Raw genomic sequence first — 16,586 nt, 5'->3', positions numbered from 1 at the left:
TGATAAAGTCCTTGAGGGACTTCCCTGGTGGCGCAGTGGTTAAGAATTTGCCTGCCAATGCAGGGGACATGGGTTTGAGCCCTGGTCCGGGAAGATCCCACATGCCGAGGAGCAACTAAGCCCGTGAGCCACAATTACTGAGCTGACACTCCACACCTACTGAAGCCCGCATTCCTAGAGCCCATGCTCTGCAACAAGAGAAGCCACCACAATGAGAAACCCATGCACTGCAACGAAGAGTAGCCCCCGGTCGTCGCAAATAGAGAAAGCCTGCGCTACAAACTACAAACTACAGACACCCAACGCAGCCAAAAATAAATTAATTAATTAAAAAAAAAAAAGAGAGAGAGAGAAAGAAAACCTTGAAATCTGGAGAAATTTAACAATTGTTTAAGAGCAAGCCCCAGGGCAGAGGTTGTTAGGGTTATTCCTCAGAACAGTCAGTAGTCAGGTTTACTGAAGGGGTTCTGCGGGGTGATATTCCTGAGAACATGCCTTGGGGTACATTAGTATTCATCACTAGATCCCTTCAACACAAAACATCAAAAGCATTATCATTGTCATGGGTAAAGCTACCAAACCAAATAAAGAACCTTAAATAAAGAACAAATTTCTCAGCAAATGTCATCACAAATAATAGTAAGTAAGTCTAGTCAAATAATGCCATCTGGAGATAAAAAAAAAAAGGTTCAAGCATATGATTAGTCAGGATAAAAATCTTGCAAGCAATTCTTTAGGAGAGGAACCAGTAATGCATACTTTGAGCCAGGAGCTTCTCCCCAGCAAATGCTGTCAGAAAATCTATGGAGAGGATCCAACTCAGTGAAGTTCCCTGGCAAACACGATTCAAAGGAAGAAAATCTTTAGAAACAGGTAGTCAAGAGAAAACATCTTAGGAATTGGGAGTAGTTTGGAGCAAGGCTGAGCTGACACGAGCTCATGATGCCATATGTTTGTAGCCCATCAGAAAGAAGTACTCTGCACATTCTCTGCTGCAGAAATGACCTCTCCTGAGGTAAACTCCGTTATCTCAATTCATTTCTTTTCAGAAAAAACAGATAGCCAAGGTAAAGTAAATCCAGGCCAAGTAGTTCCACAGATGTCATCTTGTAGTGCAAACCCTGTAGTCAGTGTCACCCAAGCTAAAGCTTTAGGTCTTCCTTTTGTATTCTATGACCCATTTCTGGAAAGCCATGAAGGCATGAACATTTTCTCCACTTCAAGTTTAATTTACTTGCCTTTAGTGATTCAAAAGAAATCTTTTCAGAAGTTTTCACGAGAGGTAACTCCAGACTAAGGTTAACAAAGCTGATAGATAACGGCAAACAGAAATGAAAGTCACAGCATCAGAGAATGAGGTCAGTCGGGATGAAGTACCTAACGGATAAATGAGAGGAGTGTAGCTCCTTCTCTCAGTGAATAATGGAGACAAAACAAAAAATAAAAAACTGATGATAAGATTGGCCAATTTCTACTTGATTTTCATCCCAAGTAAATTGTTATTTATTTGGAAAGCAAGCAGCATAACCTAAGGATTAAGAGCAAGAATTTTGGCCTCCACAAGAGCTGGGTGCAAATCCACGCCCCGGCACTTACTAGCTGTATGGCCATGAGCAAGTTACTTAAGCACTTTGGGCCCCATATGCCTGCCCTTCCTAAAATTAGAATTCTAATAAGCTTCACCACGTAAAGTTGTTTTGGGGTTTCCATGAGGCAGTACATACAATACACAATAGCTATTGGCCATGTTTCTGCAGCTTAAACTGGCCTCTGAAAACCATAGCATTAAAAGTGATTATGCATGGGCTTCCCTGGTGGCGCAGTGGTTGAGAGTCCGCCTGCCGATGCAGGGGACATGGGTTCGTGCCCCGGTCCGAGAAGATCCCACATGCCGCGGAGCGACTAGGCCCGTGAGCCATGGCCACTGGGCCTGCGCGTCTGGAGCCTGTGCTCTGCAACGGGAGGGGCCACGGCAGTGAGAGGCCCTCGTACCGCCAAAAAAAAAAAAAAAAAGTGATTATGCATATTTTATTTTAGTGTCTTATTCCACCTATTAGTTCAGCCTCTTCCCTAGCTTATTTTTGTCATCACTAATGATATGCCAGGTGAGCTCACGCACGATGCCATGTAATGCCTCTCCCACTCAGTGAGCTTGCTCCGCAGGCTTCTACTCTCTGAAGAGTGATTTGAAGGTTTCTGCCACCAGGCAGTTGCTGCGCCCTTCCACCTCATGACGGCTGCTGCCGCACTGCTCACCCTCCAAGGGCTAACCCAGCACCGCGTCCCCAGAGGCAGAGCCCTGGGCTGTGGGGCCTTCTGGCAGAAGTGGATCTCTTGCCTCTTTGTGCCACCCGTTTTCACCTGGTCATTGTTGCCCCCAGTCTGGAAGAAGTCTCTTTGGAAATAGCTCTTGCAGCTTCTGATGGCAGCCCCTCTGCTCTCACAAAGTAAGTAAGACATGAGAAAGAGCTTTTTAATTTATCAAGCTGTATAAAGATGTGTGTACAGAGTTGTTCATTAAGATAAGTTTATAAAAATGAAAAACCCGGAGCAATCAGAATGTCCACCAATAGGGAGAATGTGGTACAGCTAAATGATCACATGATTTTTATGTATGTGTGAATGTGTGTGTGTGTGTGTGTGTGTGTGTGTGTGTGTGACAGAGAGAGAGAGAGAGAGACAGGTGGGAGAAATAAGAGGGGTTTGAAAGGATGCTGTAAAAAAGGGTGGATTTCTTCTCCTTATTCAAAAACTATTTTTATTAGACTCAGAATCTACATGACTAAAAAGAAAGCTTCTCTCCTTTTTAATATTTCTTCCTCCTGCCTAAGGAGTGCCCTTCAAGAACCCAAGGGAAGGGGAAGAGGTTAAAAGACAGACATGACTGGAGGTTGCAGGGCCCAACCTTGATAGCCCACCACCAGGGGGCAGCATCAGAGAGACAAGGGCAGGGGGGCCTGCGAGGAGCTCCACGTTTCTGAACTTTTTCAAGCCCTGCCTGCCCACCTTTCCATCTAAGGGTTTCGTTTTACATAAGCGGCCAAATGAACTCCAGAATCTTATGTTATTCTATCCCCGGTTCCAATCTGCTTAGCATCTAAACTTTTCTTAAATATTTGAACATTTCCCAAACAACTTCACAGAACAAAAACAAAAACACACAAACATAGACTGACAACAATTTTGAGAGCTGATTACAAAAAGAGTACTTTGATTTGGTATTTAATTTCTTGTATATTTCAGAGTTAGATAGATAAAAGATAGATAGCACAAAAGGCATTACTGGAATTCATCATGGAAACATTCCATGATGACTATTATGCAGCCATTAAAAGCAATAATGTAGGGCTTCCCTGGTGGCGCAGTGGTTGAGGGTCCGCCTGCTGATGCAGGGGACATGGGTTCGTGCCCCGGTCTGGGAAGATCCCACATGCCATGGAGCGGCTGGGCCTGTGAGCCATGGCCGCTGAGCCTGCGCGTCCAGAGCCTGTGCTCCGCAACAGGAGAGGCCACGACAGTGAGAGGCCCACGTACTGCATAAAAAAAAAAAAAAAAAAGCAATAATGTAGAAAGATATGTGTTGGCATAGCAAATGTATTATCTTAGAGTGTGCATGTGTGTCTATACATAGAGAAATATATAGAATGATGGTCATTTAAGTGATAGGAATACTGCTGAATTTATATTTTGTTATACTTTTCTGCATCACAAACTTCTTTATAATGATCATAAATCTTTTATAAAATTAAAAAGAAATAAAACTATTTTCTCCATCGGGGAAACAAAATTTACTTTTTAAAAGTAAAATTTATCAATATGAACCTGAGAAGCCCCAATTTTTTTTTAAGTGTAAAATGTACATTTAAACTTGAGCTTTCACTGTGACTGCTAAATGGATGCTTAATTCCCAGTCCTTGTGTTTCCACAGAATTCTTCTAGACCAACCTCCAGGTGGCACAGTAATGGAGTGAACTCTTCTGGTTACTTGCTCCACCAGTCCTCCCTCTAGGAGGAGAATTGACCTCTCTGGCTGTTGAGATCGTCTGGCGCCTGAGAGTCTTGGGGTCACATTTCTCTGCTGGGCAGAGGGAATGTATTAAATGTCACACTGTTTGGGATTTCTTTTCCTCCCTGATCCCTTGAACCTGTCAGTACTTGTCAGAGGCTCAGCAGGTATTCACGCTCTTGGTTTCAGCTTCTCCACCTACAATTTGGTGGGAAAGTCAGGCTTGTGGAGGGAGATGGGAGACACTACCACATTCTTCATTTAGCAGCTTACCTATCTCTGAACACAATCTTAAATAAACTATAATTCCACTGAAATGCAAGGAGAACCCATTGAAACTGCTCTCTTGACATAACACTGCCCTTCAGATAATTATTATTTTAATGGCCTCTGAAGTTGCCATTATCCATTGCTCATGACAAGTATAATGATCACTAATACAACCATCATTAGCTAAATGCTTCTAACTCTTTCCTACCAGGCATAGCCCTTCAGGGGTCTCATGCTCAAGAAGTCAGTCTCTGCTATATAGACATTTCTCCAAAGAAGACGTATAGATGGCCAATAGGCACATGAAAAGGTGCTCAACATTACTAATTATTAGAGAAAAGCAAATCAAAACTACAATGAGGTATCACCTCACACTGGTCAAAATGGCCTTCATTAAAATGTCTACAAATAACAAATGCTGCAGAGGGTGTGGAGAAAAAGGAACCCTCCTACACTGTTAGTGGGAATGTAAATTGCTGCAGCCACTATGGAAAACAGTATGGAGGTTCCCCAGAAAACCAAAGATAGAGTTTCCATATGACCCAGAAATCCTACTCCTGGGCATATATCCAGAAAAAACTCTAATTGGAAAAGATACACCCACCCCAATGTTCACAGCAGCACTATTTACAATAGCCAAGACATGGAAGCAACCTAAGTGTCCATCCACAGATGAATGGATAAAGAAGATGTGGTACATATATACAATGGAATACTACTCAGCCATAAAAAAGAATGAAATGATGCCATTTGCAGAAACGTGGATGGACCTAAAGATTATCATACTAAGTGAAGTAAGTCAGACAGAGAAAGACAAATACCATAGGATATCACTCATATGTGGAACCTAAAATATGACACAAACGAACTTATCTATGAAACAGAAACAGACTCACAGACATAGAGAACAGACTTGTGGTTGCAAGAAGGAGGAGCAGTGGGGGAGGGATGTATTGGGATTTGAGGTTAGCAGATGCACACTAGTATATATAGGATGGAAAAACAACAAGGTCCTACTGTAGAGCACAGGGAACTATATTCAATATCCTGTGATAAACCATAATGGAAAAGAATGTGAAAAAGAATATATATATGTATATATATAAAACTGAATTACTTTGCTGTACACCAGAAACTAATACAACATTGTAAATCAACTGTACTTCAATAAAATAAATTTTTTAAAAAGTCAGCCTCTGGTTATTCCGCCCATGAACGTCCACCTCCAACTTCCAGTACCCTCTGTGACACTTAAATGAGTTAATTCACATAAATCTCCTAGAGTGGTGTGCCTGAAACATAGGAAATCCTCAATAACATCAGCTGCTGATGCTCTTATTGTCACTATTGTTGTTGTTGTGCTAGAACCATGTAATTCTAAACCTGCAGTTGTGTTGCTGCGGGGGCTTTCCCCCAGCTCCCCACCACTTCCACGATTTTTCTTTCTCCCTTTTCCAGCCTGTGTTTCCTTCCACAGCCATGTGGTGTCACCAGCACTTCACAAACGTTCATCTGAAGTGGCTTGTTCATTTCAGCAACAGGATCATGCCTCTGCTTATAGAGAGCCAAGCCTCATCAGACAGATCTTTCCGTGGATGGCAGAAACGTTTCCTTTATATGTTTGTTTTCATGGAGATGTATTTAGCACGGAATTTTGTGTAAAGTACCGCTGCTTTAGCCTCCATATTTCTTGTTAATTATGCTGAGAAGATAGAAGCACACCAAGGAACAACTTGAAAAGAATAATGGTAATTTATTGAACACCTGCCAGGTGCGGGCACTGTCCTAGGAGAGACAAAGTCCCTGCCCTCCTGGAGCTTACAGAGTAAGCTGAGCCAATGATGAAGATGAAGCTAGAGGAAGGACAGAAGCCACGGTGCAGATCACCTTGTATAGTTCAGGATCTTACAAATCTGGCCAGCCCCAACCTGGGTCTGAACTGATAGCAGCCCCCAAACAGGCAGCCCATGTCATGATGCTGGGTCACGTTGTCTAGGGGGAGCCAGATATCCTCAGGCTTGTGTGACTTGTTTCAGATGTGAGGTGAAAATTTTGCAAATGCTATGATGTGTCTGTATGTGTGTTTCCTTTGGTCATGTGTGCATCTATCCAGTCATGTGGAGATGAATTAAAACCCCAGCTCTACCTTTTCCTTGCTGCATGACCTTGGCCAAGTCACTTATCCTCTCTAGGCCCTCAGTGCTCATCTTTAAGAGGAGGATAGCAAGGCTTTCTTTACAGAACTGAGATGAGGATTACCTGAGATAACGTATATAGACCATTTAGCACTGGGCCAGACAGATCATGAACACATGGTAATTGGTAGTTATTAGCTTCCCTATTATAACAATTAAGTTAACCCAAAACCACCAGGTACCAAGTATGAGCCAGGTACCGTGCTTGGCTCTGCACAGAGCAGAGAAATCAATCCAACATAATCCTTGCACTGAAAGAGCTTCTAATTCAATAGAGGAGCAAATTATACACCAAATAATGATCATACAGACTGACTGGAATCACATGCCAAGAGAGGAACCACAAGTTGTAAGAGAATCCAAGGCAGGAGAGTTGCTGTGAATGTAGGAAAGGAGAATTAGCCTAGACCTTTGATCTAAACACAAGTAGGGGATGGAGGGGGCAAAGGTCAGACCCATGGACCCAAGATGGTGCAGAGGGAGCCAACTCCACCACCCAGGGTTGCTTTTACTGGGAAAAACAGAACGCAGGCGGCAGCCTACTAGGAGTGCCCATGCAACATCCTCAAGAAAGCTTCCTTCTTCTCCAAGGCTTGCAGTAGTTGACAAACTGGGTCATATAGGTGCCCCCTTAAGGTCTCACAGACATCCTGTGAAGAGAGAAGCTGTGGGTCTGCTCACAGAAATTTCCAAAGTGCCAGAGAAAGACTAAGCCCCTGTCTCAGGTCCTAGAGCCTCCTGCATTCATGACCACCTGAGGACACATTCAGCAAACCGCCTCTGTGACACAGTGTCTTTATAGCCCAGAGCTACACAAATCGACCTCTAGCACAGATACTTTCCTTCTGGGAGGGTCAATGAAGTCTTCAAGAATGAGGTGACTTTGATCTGGGCCTTGGGGGGATTTGGGGAAGATGCTCTAGAAAGAGAGAAGAGAGAAGTAAGACAGAGGCAGAGACTGGAATGCACAGACCATGTATACAGTGTACATCTGATAAATTATCCTACTCTGCTGGAGCAGAGGACACCTGTACTGTTGACAATATGTCCAGTTTCCAAGTGCTTCAGAGAGTGCTTACATTGTACGGGGTTCTAGGCTCAGGTCCGGCATACCTTATCTCATCAAGTCCTCACACACTAGATACTGTTATCTGTGTTTTTCTTTAAGAAAGTCTGAGTGAGATAAGTGACTATCTAAGGCTACAGAGATAAAGCCTGTTAAAGTGGAATTCAGCACTGACCCTAAGACTTAAGTCACTGTGCAATCTTAGCTTCCAATAGGATTGGAAAAGTACCTTAGGGTTGGGTGAGAGAGGGCCTTGAATACCTAGCAAAGAACATTGCATTCAGGGAAGCGCAAGCTCTGGAGTGAGAACATTTTGGAAATATCCGAGGTTGTGGTGGAATCTCCTTAAGCCTGAGCAGAAAGGTACATGCAGACCCAAGCCTACACACAACCGAACCTGGGGAGCAGAAAAACTGATTTGAGGTAAGGTGGTGTCTGCTGGGAGTGTGACTCCAGGGCACAGAGGAAGTCTCCCCAGGTGCTGGGTGTGCTCACTCTGCCACTCTTGGACAACAGTCTGGGCTTCTGTCATCTTTAGACCCAAAGGGCCACGTGACTTGTTTCCATGGTTATACACATTTGTGCCCAGTAAAAATGAGCCAGCCAGGAGGCTGATGAGGAGAAGAGAGTGGAACTGATGAGAACTTAGTGTCTCACAGGGCCTCCCCTACTGCCCTGGCTCTCTTGGGACCACCATGGGGGGCCTTGGGCTCCTCCCTTCCTTAATGAAGGAGCGGAAACTCACTAGAGCTGCTGGAGCATGGAAAGCATCCAGCCGTGAGTCAGGTCACCTTGAATGTGGATGATGACCTTGGGTAAATCTTTGCGCCATTTGTAAAACAGTAGGACAAACCAGGTGATCCTGAAGAAACTTTGTTTTGTTGTTTTTGTTTTGTGGTTAAAAAAATGCATAACATAAAATTTACCGTCTTAACCATTTTCAAGTATACAGTTCAGTGGTGTTAAGTATATTCACATTGTTGTGCAACTGATCTCCAGAATTTTTCCTCTTGCAAAATTGAAACTCCATTAAACAAGAACTCCCATGTCCAGCCCCCTTCTGTTTGGTAACCACCATGTTATGTTCTGTTTCTATGAGTTAGACCACTTTAGATACATCGTATCAGTGGAATCATACAATGTTTGTCTCTTTGTGGCTGGCTTACTTCACTTAGTATAATGTCCTCAAGGTTCATCCATGTTGTAGCATGAGACAGGATTTTTTTGATGCCTAAAGCTCAGCTTCTCTGTACATCAGTGCCAAATCAAATCTCGGAGACAGAGTTTTGGGTGAAGGAGAAAAGGATAGCTTTATTACTTTGCCAGGCAAAGGGGGACACGGCGGGCTCCTGACTCAAAAAACTATGTGTACTCACTTGGAGAGGATAGTGAGAAGTTTTATAGCAAAGAGGGCATGATCAGCTCATGGACATTCTTCTGACTGGTTGGTGATGAGGTAAGTAGGAGTCAGCATCATCAGCCTTCAGGTTCCGACTGGTCTGGGGTCTACATGCTTGTGGGCAGCATACCATCCTTAATCGTTAATCGTTAACCTCTCCCACCTGGAAGGGGTTTCAGTATCTGCAAAACAGCTCAAGGATATTGTTGTGTGTATCCTTTGATGGGGAACGGGGTGGGGTGGGGGACCTTGTCCCAAGGTTGCCCTATTGTTTCTCTTGACTGTTTCTCCCTGGTCTCACATCCCCTCCCTTCCCTAATTAACAACTGCTTGAATCTGCCCACTGGAACTCAGGGAAGGTCATGTAGGCTGATTGAAGGATATTTCCTGTAATCAAAGAAATGGGGGAACACAGAAAGGCTTGTGCCTGGGAGCCCCAAAGGGCCCTGCTCAGTATCATTTAAGGCTGAATAACATTCCATTGTATATATGTGCCACATTTTGTTTACCCAGTCACCAGCTGACAGACATTTGGTTGCCTCCACCTCTTGGCTACTGTGAATAAGGTTGCTATGAACATGGGTGTGCAAACATCTTTTCAAGGCCCAGCTTGACTCTCAGGTTTAAGATGCAATTAGTTTGGTTGTGTGTTTTATTACTGCTTTCTTTAAACAAATAAACAAACATGGAGCCTTTTGAAGAGTGAACTAATTGAGATGAACACTTCAGATGCTGCAGGGTGACATTAATTTGGGAAGTTTAAACACTCAAAGCTAAGATTTTGGCACTCAACAAAGTCCCAAAGCCGCAGCACCAGGAGGAGCTAGAATAGCCCTAAACTGGGGCCTTGCAGAGAAAGCCCTGGCATCATTATGCTCTTCAGTCACAACATTATCTAGGAAACCCTTTCAGCAGAGATAATGGGGATCTATCCGTATAAATCATTTGCTGGATGAGTTATGCATTGACTTGTTGGAAAATACGGGAGATTACATGCCAGGTGTGCAGGAAAAACATTCTTCAAATTCAGTCACGTATACTATACCCTCAGGGAAAAACATTTAGGATCCATACAGTTTCCCTTGAAATAAAGGTTTGCTTTTCCTCTCCTGAATAGCATGGTTGAAAGGTCTGGCCAACAATCAGGCTGGCAGGCATGTTACTAAATATTGGAACCTCTGCTTTCAGCACGATGACTCAGTGGGGTGGTGGGTGTTTGTTAGATGATTAATGTTTCAGTATAGGTGTGCCTGCTGGTTGGGGCACAGAAGTAACTTAAATCGCTAATCGCAGAATCCTTTTCAGAGAAAACTGTAGTGAAACCTGGCTGAGCCATTGAAACTCTCCGCCCTGGGTTTTTGCGACAATGAGAATGCCTCTCTCAGGATGGTAGGGGGAGAGCCAAGCCGTTCTTCTTAATAACACTTGCCAAGCCCTTGGCTGGGAGTGTGGCTGTGATGAGCACAGTCTCTGCCCTCGAGGTCCTAGTCCAGTGGGGGAGACAGAGAGAGGTAGGCAGTGTGGGAACAGAAGTAGGAACAAGCCTTGGGAGCCCAGAAAAGCAGAGCTAACTCAGGCAGAGTGAGAGGAAAAGCATTGCACAGATTACTTCTGACCTGGGTGTTGAAGAATGAGGAGTCTTACAGGCAGAAAAGCATAAGGAAAGGCAGTCTAGGCCGGGGGAAACAGCATGCGTGCCTAAGAATGGCAGGATGGCTGAATAGCAGAGGGTTGAGGGTGAGGTTGAGACTTGGGAAGGCCTCTTAATGAAGTGTGAGAACTCCAGAACAGGCCCGTCGTACCCCTGCCAGGAGCTCTGGGGGGATGCGATGCCATTCCTGGTCTCCCTGGCTGCCCACAGTGTCTGACCAGGGAGAAACCACAGCTTACACTGTGCAGCTGCGTGCCCAGAACCGAGGATGGAGAAGGCATTGCTTCATGGGTAGCACAGGCACCACGTTCATGGCCGTGTGTGGGGAGGAGGCCCTCAATCTCCAAAGAGGAGACCTTGCCAGCTTTGAGGGGATGTTTCCTCCAGTGAGGCTGAGGAGAGTGTGAAGAATACTCACCTCTCGGCTCCTTTCTGCAGCAGCCCTGGCCATCCCAGCCAGTGACCTGAACTCACCAACATTCCTGGGATGCAGAAACAGCATCCACTCGCTCCAGCCAGGTCCCTGGGTGTCCTGGCAGCATGCCAGCGAGGGGAAGGTGACACTCTGAGATAGCAGCAAGAGAACCTAAGGCAAGGTGACTGCAGGCAGGGAGGAAGCTTTCGTTTTCTCTCAGAAGGACTGGCTGGTGGCAGCCCGCTATTGTCCAAAGCAGGTTACCTGTGGTTTGGGAGACAATGCTTTTTATCATCGCAACCATGGCTCTTCTATCTGGGACACAAGCTATACTGAATGGGACACTAGGAAAAGAGAGAAAAATTAGACAGTGTTAGGCAAACCTAGACTCTCTCTGGGGTGCTCTTCTTTCTAAACATTTTTAGACTGAAACTGCGTCTCCTGGGAGAGCCTCTAATGAATATGGAGCAGCCTGTCTCACTAGACAGATTTCTCTTTGTCCGGGAGTTCTGAGTGTCTTCTCTAGCCTCCAGAAACTGTAGGTGATTTTTTAAAATAATAATGAATGATTTAATGAGAGGTAGGCAGAGCTGGGCAGAACTATGGAGAACTCCCAGAGCAGGGGGATGCCCAAAGTGTGGAGTATGAGGAAACAGTTTTTTTTAGCATTGTAGCTATTTTATTTTTAGTTATATTGCTTTAAAAAAACCAACATGAGTCTACACGTCGAAAAGTATATCTTCCTCCTTCCCAAAATGGAACAATTGCTATCAATTTGTGGGGTTTCCTTCTAGACTTTGTTCTATGCCCATAGGGCGTCAGCATGTGTCAATACAGACCTACACATAGCTAGATGAAGAGATAGACAGACAGGACCGGAACTGGGATACAGATAAGGATAGAGACACAGCTGATGTCAGTTGTCCCTTCCTGTTCATCAGGAACAGAGAATAGAAGAGCTTAGCTCTTGGGAACAGGGAGTGAGGAGTACACATTTTCTGTTTCCAGCCAGCTGAGCAGTTACACTGGGAGAGACAAGCCAATACTTGGGAGGAAGGAGAGGCTGGAGAAGCCAGACCCATGGTGATGTTGAGATTTCTAAGACAAACAGAAGAGATGGGTCTAGGGTTACCCGACATGATGGAGGGCCTGAGCCCTCTCTGTCCCTGGATTGCTGCAGGATCTCTGTAGAAACTTGACCATATGCCCTAAAGCATTGACGGTGGCCTCAAGGGTCTAATGGCAAGTGTGCTGTCAGTGGAGGAAACCACAGGGGATGATGGAAAATACTAAATTTGGTGAGGATGTGGAGAAACTGGAATTCTTAGAATTAGAATGAAAATCATATAGGCACTTTAGAAAACAGTTTGAGAGTGTCTTATAAAGTTAAACATACACTGACCATATGACCACTCCTAGACATTGATCCAAGAGAAATGACAACATATGTCCAGAGGTTGCCTACAAATGTTCCCAGCAACTTTATTCATAGCTGCCCAAAAGCTAGAAGCAACCCAAATATATCCATCAACTGGCGAATGGAGAAACAAAATTTGGCATACCTATACAATGGAATACTTCTTAGCAATAAGAAGTAATGAAGCACTGCTGTACACAGAAACATGGATGAATCTCAAAAGCATTATTCTACGTGAAAAAAGCCAAACAAAATACTACATGCTGCATGATTCCATTTATATGAGATTCTACAAAAAGCAAAACTATAGCGATAGGAAGCAGTGATCTCCTGAGGCTAGGGATCTGGGGAAGGAATTGATCACAGGGGCCATGAGAGAACTGTTGGGGGTAATAGAAATGTTCTATATGATGATGGTGGTGGTGATGGTAGATGTCTGCATATGTGGGTTCCAACTCTTCAAATTCAGCAGTTAAAATTGGTGAATTTTACCTCAACTCTAACTTCATAAAAAATTGTACTTTACTAAAGCTGACAAAACTTTTTTTAAAAATTTATTTATTTATTTTTGGCTGCGTTGGGTCTTCGTTGCTGCGCGCCGGCTTTCTCTAGCTGCGGCAAACGGTGGCTACTCTTCGTTGCGGTGCGTGGGCTTCTCATTGCGGTGGCTTCTCTTGTTGTGAAGCATGGGCTCTAGGCACACGGGCTTCAGTAGTCGTGGCTCTTGGGCTCTAGAGCACAGGCTCAGTAGTTGTGGCACATGCGCTTAGTTGCTCCACAGCATGTGGGATCTTCCCAGATGAGGGCTCGAACCCGGGTCCCCTGCATTGGCAGGCGGATGCTTAACCACTGCGCCACCAGGGAAGTCCCCAAAACATTTTTTTAATTCAAGCAAAAATAGGTGAGAAGGAAAGTGATAACCAGCTTGAGAAATGGGCTATAACTACAGGAAAAGCAGAGTTTTTAGAAAATCACTAGGGAACAACTTTAAATAAATACATCTTAAAACTTAGTTGAAATGGACAATTTTTCAGAAAAATATAACAATAAACTGAGTCAACAGGAAAGTTCTTAACGGGTTTTACTATGCTAGATAACCCAGGTGCCCCTAAACCTGTCAAGGACAGTGAGGAGTTTGAGGGAAGCAAGACTTCTGACATCAATTTCCAGTTTAGGGTCCCTGAGACCACACTTAGGTTTGATAATTCACTAGGGGAACTCATAGAACTCACTGAATGCCATTATGCTCATGGTTATATTTTTATTATAGGGAAAAGATACAGATTGAAATTAGCCAAGGGAAGAAGTGCACAGGGCAGAGTAAGTACCAAACTCAGAACTTCCGGTCTTCCTCTAACTATGGAGTCATTAAAAGTGTTACTTTTCCAGCAGTGATGTGTGACAATATGCATAGAGTATTGGCAACCAGAGAAGCTCACCTGGACCTTGGTGTCCAGCAAAAGAAGTGAGAAGGAAATCAATACCAGGATTGAAAATTGGGATATAGTTAGAGATAAAGCAGAGTTTTTAGAAAATACCGTATTTATTTGAATTACAACGACTTTATGGTGTATTTTGATATTTGGTAAGGCAAATTTTGTGTGTTTTTTCATGTAACTTTCACAACTACTTTCAGACATTTGTTTTCCTTATAAAGCTTGGATTCTCTGTTAAGTTGCCTCCAGTTGCAAGTGCACATTGTTTATATTCCATGAGTTGAGTTTAATTGCTGTATAAAAATCTTCTAAGAGATTACATTAGGACTTGGCACTAAAGTGAAAAAGTTATTGTGAACACAGAAATTCATGGAAACAGCAAGTGGAAAAGAAATTTATATTAGTAAAGGGAATTTTGTTATCAAAGGAATGACTTCATTTTTCTGTTTTCTTGCAAAGCAAAATCAAGAGGTTTATAGAACCAAGAAATAAAGCTACCCCCAATCCCCCTTCACACACATATGAAGTCTATTATCTTTCACTACAAGATCCATGCAAAAGGATTGTAATGCAATGGAAAATTTCCCAAATCTCTTGAAATAGATGAAAGAAATTCCAAAGCAATGAGAGATTGTCATCACAATTCATGTGTCTTTTTTTTTGTTTTTTTTTTTGCGGTACGCGGGCCTCTCACTGTTGTGGCCTCTCCCATTGCGGAGCACAGGCTCTGGACGCGCAGGCTCAGTGGCCATAGCTCACGGGCCCAGCCGCTCTGTGGCATGTGGGATCTTCCCGGACCGGGTCACAAACCCGTGTCCCCTGCATCGGCAGGCGGACTCTCAACCACTGCACCACCAGGGAAGCCCAATTCCTGTGTTTTGAAGGACTACCATTAAGATGTAAAACGTCTATTTATCAAAACTTCCTGCTGGTTTTGAGCAGAAGACAATAGTGGAGCACTCTTTTTTTAAAAAAGATTTATTTATTGGGCTGCATTGGGTCTTCATTGCTGCACGCAGGCTTTCTCTAGTTGTGGCGAGCGGGGGCTACTCTTCATTGCAGTGCGTGGGCTTCTCATTGCAGTGTAGTGGAGCACTCTTTAAGAAATGCTGCATCACCAGTGTTTCTAATAGCCCAAGGATAATATTGTGTGATAAATGCAGACATCAGTGATTCTGAGTCCAAAAATGATGGAGAAGAGTTGGACTTTGGATGTGAAAATGTCTTAGGAATATCTTAAGACATTTATTTCACTTCTATTTATCCTTTTAACTATGCACGCAATAATGTATGAGATGGGCACTAACCCAGACTTAGATCAATCAGAGCGCAGCAATACCCTGACCACAGTGACTGGCCAATCAGAGTGGCTGACTGGCTCTGGGCTTTGTTCACTCCTTAGTCTAACTGGCCCCTCCCCATGCTGGATCTTGGAAGCCATCCTGTGACCACAAGATGAACCAGTCTTAACATGAACCAACACTTGGCTAACAGTGCAAAGAAGCAAAAGGACCTGGATAGTTGATAACTTTATTGAATCATAGGATCACCTCAAGGCAGTCTGAGTTGGGTTTCTGTTACTTGCACACTAAAGCTTCCTAAATGAATGTTAGTGGATAGAGAAAAAGATAATGAGTGAGGACACTCAAGGCAGCCCTGCTTCCCCAACCTGGGGACAGAATTATCCTACTATCCAGCTCTGGGTCAGTCACTGGTCCATCTGGTGAACCTCTGGTCACGTCTATTGAGGGCTCCAGAAAGGCTTTGCTGTGAGGTGCGCTGTGGAAGTAGAGCATCTTTATATGCTTTTATAAAATAAGAAAGAAGAATTCAGGGATATTGACAAGTAGAAAGAGATTTGGAGCTGATCCGTGCACATCTGTTTTTGTGGTTCATACATGTTTCCAGATTTTGATTTGACTTTTATACATTCACAGAACAAGAACCTAGGCTTGAAACAATGAAATCAAGCACCTATTTTTACTTTATTTTCATGTTGATGCTAGCTGCTTCCAGAACTGTCCCCAATGAGCCCAGACACACTGCAGGACCATCAGCTTAAAAAATCATGTTATGATGCTGGCCTGGGTCACTGCTGAGTGAGCAGATGAAGCTAGGTGAATCTAGGGGTGTCTGTGACACTGAAAGAGTCACAAATCTTTACCCAAACTGCCTGCTGTTAGCAATGTTTTCTGCCTGCCCCAGGGGATTTTTGAAGGACAGAGCAGTTTCCCTGCCCCTGCTGAGAGGGTACCACACCTAAATTGTCACAAAGCTCGTAGTAGTCGACCTTAATTTCTACCCCCTTAAATTAAAATCTAGATTATGTCATGGTCTTTACAACACCAGAAGTACTCTTCTTTTTCAAACTTGGTAGATTGATTTTTTTGTTTTTAATCCCTGAGTTTGTAAATTTTCCTGTGTCTACTTTTTCTTCTGGTCTGATGACTGCTTTTTAATGAGTTCAGCCTGCGCCTTCTTGGACAAATTGGGAGTGTGAAGAGTGTGTTAATTAGCTATCAGATCTAGCCTGGCTTTTGAAGTCCAGAGCTTTGGAATGCTACAAAAATATAAATATAATCATGGCTTTTTGTATTTGGTAATTATACCACAGCTGAAGCCTCAGGGAGCCTGCCACCCCAGGATTCTGCTACCCGTGATCCCTGAATGGCTCTGTCATTAATGGTCAGTCTCCGGGGACCCAAACTCAAGGGAAATGGCTTCCTGTTTT

The sequence above is a fragment of the Pseudorca crassidens genome, chromosome 16 (assembly GCF_039906515.1).
Source record: "Pseudorca crassidens isolate mPseCra1 chromosome 16, mPseCra1.hap1, whole genome shotgun sequence".
Lineage (NCBI taxonomy): Eukaryota > Metazoa > Chordata > Mammalia > Artiodactyla > Delphinidae > Pseudorca > Pseudorca crassidens.
The sequence above is the reverse complement of the archived record's forward strand: the minus strand, read 5'-3'. Positions refer to the sequence as shown.